Genomic DNA, 9830 nt, shown 5'->3' with positions numbered 1-9830 from the left:
GGCATCTGCTTCCATTTAGTGAGGGCTTCATGCTGCTTTATAACACGGTGGAGGGCCTTATATGAGGAGAGGGCAAGAGTATGAGTGTCAGCTCAGGTCTCTCTTCCTCCTCTTAAAAACAACCAATCAACACGTGAATTTGGGGGTTAAGTCTCCAATACATAAAATTTGGGAAACACATTCAAATAGTAGCATCCAACCCCTGACCCCTAAAACTCATGTCATTTTTACATGCAAAATACAATCATTTCACCCGTAAAGCCCCAAAGTTTTAATTTTCTAGCAATAACAAAATTCCAAAGTTCAGATTCTCACTAGATTGGATATGGGTGAGAGTCGAAGCACAATTTATCTTGAGGTGAATTCCTTCCAGCTATAAACCTGTGAAATTAAACAAGTTTTCTATTTTCAAAATGCAATGGTGGGACAGGCATAGGATAGATATTCCCATTCCAAAAAAGAGAAATAGGTAAGAAGAAAGGAGTAACAGGCCCCAGTAAGTCCAAAACCCAATAGGGAAAACCACATTTGGTCCTAAAGCTGGATAATCATCTCCTTTGACTCCATGTCCTACATTTTGGGCACACTGGTGTGGGGGTTGGGTCCCTAAAGCCTAGAAAAGTGGCACTCCCATGGCTTTCTTGACCTCAGCCAACACGTCAGTTCTTGTGGGTTGGAGTCAGATGTCTGTGGTTTTTCCAGGCTAGAGCTGCACACTAGTGGTTCCACTGTTCTGGAGTCTCAGAGGTGGCTCTGCCCCCATGGTTCCACTAGACATCACTCTAGTAAGGATTCTCTGCAGTGGCTTTGCTTCCATGATTCCAATAGGCATTGCCCTAGTTGGAGCTCTTTGTGGTGGTTATGGTTCTTTCTCCACATTTCCACTTGCCATTGTCCTAGTAGGGCCTCTCTGTAGTAACTTCAGCCCTGTATCAAGTATCAGCCAGGGCCCCCAGGTTGTTCACAACATTTTTTGAAAGCTAGGTGGAGGAAGCCATGCTCCTATAGCTCTTGCAGTCTGTGAGCCCGCAGACTTAACTCAGAAGGATGATGCCGAGACTTGCTGCTGCTTGCACCTACCAGCACAGCTAGTCGAGCTACATTTGGGGTTGCTTGAGCCACAGCTGGGAGGACCAAGGAGCACTGCACCCACCAATGTAGGGAGTGGAGAGTTGAGGCAGCCATGGGCAATAAACTCATAGAGGGCATCCCAGGCCTATTTCCCCAAACCATTCTGTCCTTTGAGAGAGCTCTGGATCTGTCATGGCTGGGGCAGCCTTGAAGATCTCTTAAAAGCCTTCATGGTTTGTTCCTATTGCCTTGATGATTACTTCAATCAGTACTAATCATAGCAAATAGTCACTGGGTCACACCCTTCGTTTTCTCTCCTAAACATACTTTTTCATACTTTACATGGCCAGGTTAAGAGTTCCCCCAAATCTTTCTGCTCTGCTTCCCTTTTAATTATAAATTCCATCTTTAAATCATCTCTCTCTTCTCTTGTTTTACTATAAGTAGTTTTACTAAAAGTAGCCATGCAGCAGTCTCAATGCTTTGCTGCTTACATATTTCTTCTGCCAGATATTCCAGCTTGTCAATGTTAAATTCTGTCTTTCATAAAGCCCTTGATAATGAACACAGTTCAGCTGCGTTTTCTGCCAGTTCAAAACAAAGATGGCTTTTACTCTAGTTTCCAATACCTTGTTTCTCAGTTACATCTGAGAGGTTAGAATGGCTTTCACTGACCGTATTTTTAGTAGTATTCTGATGACGACCACTAAAATAAACTCTAGGAAATTCCAGACTCTCTGTAATTCTCTTGCCTCCTTCTGAGCACTCACCAGAATCACACTTAATGCTCTGTTAATGGCAACGCAGACTTTTTCTAGACTTCTCCATATTCTTTCAACCTCTGCCCGTTACTCAGTTCCTAAGCTTCCACATTTTAAGGTATTTATTATTTGCAACAACCCCACTCCTGGTACCAATTTTCTGTCTTAGTTTATCTTCTGTTGCTGTAACAGAATGCCACAGACCAGGTAATTTATAAAGAAAATGAATATATTTCTTACAGTTCTAGGAAGTCCAAGAGCATGGTGCAGGCATCTGCTTTACTTCTTGGGAGGGTCCTCTTGCTGCTTCAAAACATAGTAGATGCATCAAATGGGGAGAGGGCAAAAGCAAAGGCAGCTCAGATTTCTCTTTCCCTTCATATAAAGCTACCAATCTCATCATGGGGACCCCACTCTGATAACCTCATGTAATCTGAATTATCTCTCAAATGTCCCACATCCAATCAATATACAATATTTGGGGATTAAATGTCTAACACACTGAATTCTGGGGCACATATAACCTCTATTAATCTGGTATTATTTCTCTTTAATTTCTTAATCTTGGAACCCTTATAGTTTCTTTTTGTATCTCTCTCTCTGTCCCTCCCTCCTTCTCTCTCTCTCTCTCTCTCTCTGTCATATGAGGACACATATAACCTCCTCAAACTAGTTTGCCCTTTCCACTGCTTCTCACTTTCTCTCTCTTTCATATGAGGACACATATAACCTCCTCAATCTTGTTTGTCCTTGCCAGTGCTTCAGATTCCAGCTTAGAAGTCATTACCTTCAGGAAGCTGACTCTGATCTCTTCTCCATCCAGGTTATACTAGATTTTCATCTCCAGGGCTCCTATAATAATTGTTACTTTCCTATCATTTTGTATTTCACACTATGTTACAGTTAACTGACATATGCACAAAAGATTAGTTTTGGTGTAATTCTGGGACTTGCAGAGTGCCTAATAGTAAGCAGACATTTGTCGAAGAAAGAAGAAGGAAGGAAGGAAGGAAGGAAGGAAGGAAGGAAAAGATGGATGGGGAGAGAAAGGGGAAGGGAGGGAGGATGGATGGATGGGAGGGAAAGAGGGAGAAAGAAGGAAGGGCAGAAGGAGGAAAGAGGGAGAAAGGGAGGGGGAAAGGAACGAAGGAAAGAGCAAGGGAGTAGGAAGGAAGAAAAGAGGCGGAAGGAGGAAGGAAGACAACTGACAGAAGTCCTGATATATACCCAACACCTTTAGAGCTGATTCATATTTGAGTGAATCAGAGTCTGCACAAGTTTAGTCTTATTGACCATAATTACTCTGTAAAATAAAGAATATATAGATTTTATATTGACAATGGGTCATTAGTAATCTATGACAACTTGAAGAAAACTATACTTTTGTTTTGAGGAGTGCAACAGAGAATAACTACCACATACTCACATAAATTATCCCCTAGTGTCCCTTAATTCACTCAATAGAAAAGCCAAGTACTATAGCTAGAAGAAAAAAGCCAGTCCCATCAATGCATTTTCCTATTGATGAATGCAGGGATACAGGGCTGACTTGAGTTATAGGGACAGTTCTTTCATAGTCTCTAACTAATCTATTAAGACAGCTTCAAGTACAAATCAAATCCACTAACCAGAAGAGCACTGAGCTGTGTGTGATTCAGGAATCATATACTTGCTACGCAGCTTTGGGATTCTCATATCCCCTCTCTGGGTCTTGATCATAATACACCCCAGATTAATGAGTTTAACTAAATGATATCTGTAGTCTCTTCTGGCTCTGAAATTCTGTTGTTCTAGGTTTCCAACACCCCACCTACTCTGGGAAGACATCAGTGTCCCTCTATAGCTGATTGCTCTCTCCTCCATCATGCACTGTCCTCCCCCTACTGAAGACAATGCATCATCCTGGACCCCCAAAGTGGTATGAGGCAGCCAGACAATCTCATTTACTCACAACCAGTTCCATCATCAGGACCCAGTATATCCAATGATGATTTACCACATGTCGTTAATATGTTTGTTATATTTTGTTGGCAGAATATGAAAGATCATCAGCAAGCCGGCACACAGGGAAAGCATATTGAAATGAGCATTATGGATCTGTCAGGCTGGAGTTTATGGCCTTCCTCAGTACTACACTGTAAGTACAACAAGCCCTGATTGAGTCAGCAGCCTCCTGGGTACTCATTTGCCAAAGTGTGGGGAATTTTAATGCTAAGTTTCTCTGCCTGTGTTAGGCAGGCAGAATTGGGGGGAAGTGGGCAGATTGCCTTGGCTTAGGAGTATTATAAACAACCCTGCAAGTTCCACAGATACCAGGAGCAAAGCTTTCAGTGAGTTTGGCCTCTTATCTTCTTATTGTCTTATAGATTTTGGAGATGTCGTGCCCTGGAGTTTTAATACTCAGTTTGCAAATCCTCCTTTTAAAACCAATGCGTTGAATTGCAATGAAAAAGAGGGAGGAAGAAACACATATTCACAGAGGACCGACACTGTAAAAAAACAAAAAAAAGATGAAGAAAAAAGGGGGAATGAGAATCATTAAAATCCCAGTTACTAAGTATGATTGATGCAAATATCCTCACACCTTTTTTCCTTTACAGTCAAATTCCACGATGGGTTCAGGCTCCCTCACTGGGGAATTGCATTCTCGGAATAGGACTTTGTAGCTGCTGACACTGTCTAAAGAGATTACACAGCTTTGTAAGTCCAAATTAATGCATTGGGAAAATGAATTTTGGGAACAAATTTTCTGTTTCTTCTTTCTGCAAAGCATAGAAAGCATGAAATGAGGGGAGTGCATTTCTACCTACAGGAAGAGATCTGATTCTGTGATTTAGGGGAGGGTTGGATATTTTTCAGTGGGCAGTTCAAAGAAGTTGCCCTGGCTCAGACTCAGGTGTTATTAGCATTAACAGAGTTATCTCATAGTAACAATATCAATCACCACCATCTTCCTCAGCAGGAAGGCTTATCCATTAATATTTCGTTGTCTTGTTCTTGAGCAGGCACTTAGTATTCTAGGAGCTGGAATCTATTTTTCATGCCAATGGCATGCAGCTTTGGGTCACCTGACTAATGCTAGGGCCATTCTACATTCCACAGACAGGGAGCTGTGGTCTCTTGGCATTCCAGAGGCATTCCAAAACTGCAGGTCATTCATTATGCCAAGGTTAGTTTGTGGGCCTGCAGAGCCCAGAGCCCTGCGTGCTAGCCTGTGTTAGTTATGATTGGAAATTCTGAGGGAGATGTAACTCCACTGGTGGCAGAGGCCAGTGATGGACAGAAAGAGAAAATAAAAATTAACTTCAAAGAAGTCTTAACTAGCTCTCAGAGAGTATGATGAGGACAATATCTGGGGCACACAAAGTCAAAGATGAGTATTTTTTGAGAGGAGAAAGAAGAGTATATATCTAAATCAGATAATACATTGCTTTTTCTTAATTAGATGAAAAACAAGATATGACACAATTATGAAGCATACTAGTTCTAAAATCAGTCAAAATTGGGTTCAAATGCTGCCTCTGCATCTTATTCATTGTATGACTTGGAGCGATATGTTTACCTTCTTTAAATATTGGTTTCACCTGCAAAATAGAAACAAGATAATCTACCACTTTAAGATAACATCCTTAAAAGACAGTCCCTGACTCAAAGAAAATACTCTATGGATTTATTACTACTTATTTATTACTATTACTGTTGTATTTGTTGAAAAATAACTGAATTGAAAAGATGAAGATAGTGCTAACCTTCCTCAATGAGTTATTGGTACTCATTCACTCTTTTCCAATTTCTTCTACCATAGATAAGGCATTGCATTAGGCATAGAAATTATAGAAGTTATTTTTGCTAAATCTGGACAGATTAAGCCTGGACTGTGACTATATGACCATAGATTCAATCCAAAAGGCACTCAGTGACTATCTCCTGTGTACAGTCCTCTTTTCCAATTTCTGTGGTTAGCGCAAAGATCAAGGGTACTTACCTTTCACCTTAAGAAAACTATGATACATATTTAGGAGAGAATATGTGTTTACAATTAGGCACTTTGTAACCATATATGCTGAAGAACAGCAACAACTAAAAGTACAGTCTTTAGTACCTGTAATTCAGAGAATGATCAGACCAGACAGTAGTTCTTAACATGTATGCAAAGACATTTCTTTGGCCCTGCAGTTTCAAACACTATTACGGTGGTGGCATGATGGCTGTACTGTCTTCAGGTTATCTCATCATAAATTAAAGTCCAGCAGAACAGGTAGCTGAAGCCAGATAAGAAAGAACCTTGATTTTCATGCTAGGAATATAAACCTTATTCGCAAGGAATAAAGGGAAAAAGAAAACAAAAAAGTATTTCAGTTTGCTTTTGTTGTTGTTGTTTTTGTTCTTACAAATAAGTAGCATAATTTTCCCTGATGTATCTCCCAATATTGAAGTGTTCAATATTGGAACAGAATATACATGTATAATATATCAAGACCATCAACCCGAGACAAGAAATCTGTGATCTATGTTTTATAGGGCAAAAGATACAAGCCAGACTCTGGGGAGAGACAGCAATAGTGGTGGGGATAGCACTACAACTACAGGGAGGCACTCTGTGACCTGCTGTACTGTTGGGAGCCAGAACCCCAGAAGGGTGCTACACAGAGGACATCTGAACTGTGCCTTGGCCGATAAGATCAGACAAGCAAGAGAAGATGTCTCTGTATACATGGGGTCTTACTTCAGAGGGTCTTAAAGTATGGCCTATGAATACACAGAGGTGCGTGTTTCTGTTTCTGTTTTTGTGACTCAACAGCAAATGCAGGCAATATTGCAGAAACCTGCAGAAGTGGGGGACCAACTTAATGCCAGAACCCACCACCACTTACAGGCTGGTGGGTACTTGTAGGTATGGACAGAAGGGGTCTGGGCCGTATGGCTTGCTGCCCATCATGGTATTGATCAGATTTTCCCATGATGAAATGGTTCTCGCCCTTGTTCCAGCGGAATGTGGTGTTCCTTGCACTTTCTCCCAGCAGAATGTTTTTTAGTCGAGCCTTTGCCCAGTAGGGTATAAGAATGTTTCTTTAGTTGGGCCTTTGTCTGCCTCATAGTTAGGTGGTTAGGCAGGATGTTTCTGAAGGCGGGAACCTCCATGGAATGTTTTACTTTGAACCACAGTCTGCAAAATGGCAGGGGCTTACAAAATGGTGCAATTTGGGCTAACAGTCTTGCCTTCTACTTCAGTGTGAAAGGAAGAGGGGTGTTGTTGGTTATCCGGCTGCTTCCTGCTGAATAGGGGCACTGTAATCAGGGTTTGGGTTTTGGAGCAGTGGGTGTGTGATTTCCGAGTTGTTTTCTTGGAGGCACTGATACTGGACTTGGCGGAGGAGAAGGATGGTATCAATGTGTTTCTTGGTGAATGCCTGGACGAGGGAGTTCAGCTCATACCGAAGATGAGTCATTCTGTGAATCCAACTCTCCCAAGTTGGCCTTGTCTCCCCAGGTAGACTGAGATCTCCACCAGAGAGAGAGAAAAAAAGCTCTGTTTAACACCTTACTTTGTAGTAACCAAAGTGCCTAATAACGAGCTGGGTATGGTGAACATCTTCAGTAAAATTACCGACTTCCTGACTGGTCTCCGGTCACTGAAGTTACCTAGCTCAGTCTTCTTTTTGCATATTAAGATGCTACGGAGAGGCAAACATAGCTATATCTTAGACTCAACACTTTCCTTTATTCCAAACTCCACTATGTCTCTCCACCCTCAACTGCATGGGCAGAATTATTGCAGGAATTCAAAGGCAGTAGGAGAATCCAGGGCCGACAGAGAAAACTCCCACCCTCTACCTACCCTACCACCTCTACCCCCCAACTCCAGAGTATAGCAGCCCGCATGCGCTTCCCATCCATTTCTGGGAAAGGTAAAATGCACTCACCGACTCTGGCCCTCAGGGAGACCCTTAAAATTGGGGGTACATGTTAAAAGTGAATTCTTTAATTCTCACCAGGAGAGCTTCTACCTGGAACAATTCTTAATGACCTCAAAGAAGTAAGGGTTAACATTTCTATTAATTATAGAATCCTATTCTATTAACAGGACTCTAACAGAAACAGCAAATCAAGTTGAAAAGAAATTCTTAGAGAACATCTTATGATTCTTCCAAGGATTTGTTGATTCTTTCCTTATTCTAAAAGCTGGGACTCTAAGTTTTAGGGAAAAATGCATGTTTTCCGCCAGGGTGGACCCATGTTTGGTGAGGAATATAACTTATATAGTTTGAGGGGCTCTTTAAGTAAAGAATAGCAAAATAGCAAAAATTTAGACATAAAAATAATTCTTATTTAAATTTAGAAAGAACATTATATTAAGTTACAATGCTTATCTGCTGACAATAATGAAACACTGACAAATATTTTACAAAATTCAGAAAAACAACATAATTTGTTTTTATAACTTGCAATACCACACTTCTACAATATTGTTAACATTTTATATGCATACTTTTGATATCTTCATATGGTGTTTTAAAATTATTTTCTACAGAATGATTAGAAAGTTAATTAAATTTTTTTCCTCTAGCTAGATCTTTCCTGACAATTTGAAAAAGTTCCATTCAGCTTCACAATTCATGATTGAAAATTAGTAAATAATTATTTAACATTATATTATTTTGAAAAAACTGGTTCAAATTTTCTTGATGGATGAGGTTAATATTTCAGGGGATTTCAAGGATTTTTGTGCAATGACATATCTATTCTTTGCATTCATTGCCAGTTTGTAGTCAACGTACATATTGTATTTTTGAATTATGAGTTTTTATGCTAACTTTGTTGTTATCTGTAGTTCATAAAAAATCAGCAAGAACTGAATAGAAACACACAAAGAAGGAGGCCGAGGTGGGCAGATCATGAGGTCAGGATATGGAGACCATCCTGGCTAACACAGTGAAATCCTGTCTCTACTAAAAACACACACAAAAAATTAGTTGGGCATGGTGGCAGGTGCCTGTAGTTTCAGCTACTTGGGAGGCTGAGGCAGGAGAATGGCATGAACCCAGGAGGCAGAGCTTGCAGTGAGCTGAGATCATGCCACTGCCCTCCAGCCTGGGTGACAGAGCAAGACTCATCTCAAAAAAAAAAAAAAAAAAAAAAAAAAAAACACACAAATATTTGACTGGGTGAGGCAATTTTAGAATTTATTACTAAGTCCTCAAAAGCAATTCCAACAAAAAACAAAAATTGACCTCTGGGGTCTAATTAAACTAAAGAGCCTCTGTACAACAAAAGAAACTGTCAACAGAATAAACAGACCACCTACAGAATGGGAAAATTATATTTGCCTACTACACACCTGACAAAGATCTAGTATCCAGAATCTATTAGGAACTTAAACAATGAAACAAGCAAAAAAAAAAAAAAAAAAAAAAAAAACCAATAAAAATGGGTAAAAGACATGAATAGGTACTTTTTAAAAGAAGATATACATGCATATGAAACAAATAAAAAAAGAAAAACATACATATGAAGCAATACTCTGCATCATTAATCATCAGAGAAATGTAAATCAAAACCACAATGAGATATCATCTCACACCAGTTAGAATGGTTATTATTAAAAAGTCAAGAAGCAACAAATGTCGATGAGGCTGCAGAGAAAGGGAAATGTGTATACAATATTGGTGGGAATGTGAATTAGCTGAGTCACTATGTAAAACAGTTTGGAGATTTCTCAAAGCAAGTTAAATCAGATAATAAAACAGAATGAACATTTGACCCCAAAATCCTATTACTTGATAAATATCCAAAATAAAACAAATCATTCTACCAAAAAGACACATGCACTCATATGTTCATCACAGCACTATTCACAGTAACAAAGACACAGAATTAGCCTAGGTGCCCATGAATGGTGAATTGGATAAAGAAAATATGGTACATATACATCATGGGATACTACTCAGCCACATAAAATAATGAAATCATATCCTTTGCAGCAACATGGATGTAGCT

The 9830-nt window shown here is 39.8% G+C and overlaps 1 long non-coding RNA gene across 1 annotated transcript in view; it reads left to right on the top strand.

Moving 5' to 3' along the window:
• The first annotated feature begins 4308 nt into the window (after window positions 1–4308).
• LOC119619058 (uncharacterized) overlaps window positions 4309–9830 on the top strand; it is a 55056-nt gene continuing 49534 nt past the window's right edge. Inside the window, exon 1 of the long non-coding RNA XR_012094950.1 lies at window positions 4309–4532. This is a non-coding gene — a long non-coding RNA (uncharacterized lncRNA). The remainder of the gene's footprint in view (window positions 4533–9830) is intronic.

Source organism: Chlorocebus sabaeus, chromosome 12 (genome assembly GCF_047675955.1).
Source record: "Chlorocebus sabaeus isolate Y175 chromosome 12, mChlSab1.0.hap1, whole genome shotgun sequence".
NCBI lineage: Eukaryota > Metazoa > Chordata > Mammalia > Primates > Cercopithecidae > Chlorocebus > Chlorocebus sabaeus.
This window is presented reverse-complemented; position numbering and strand designations above follow the sequence as displayed.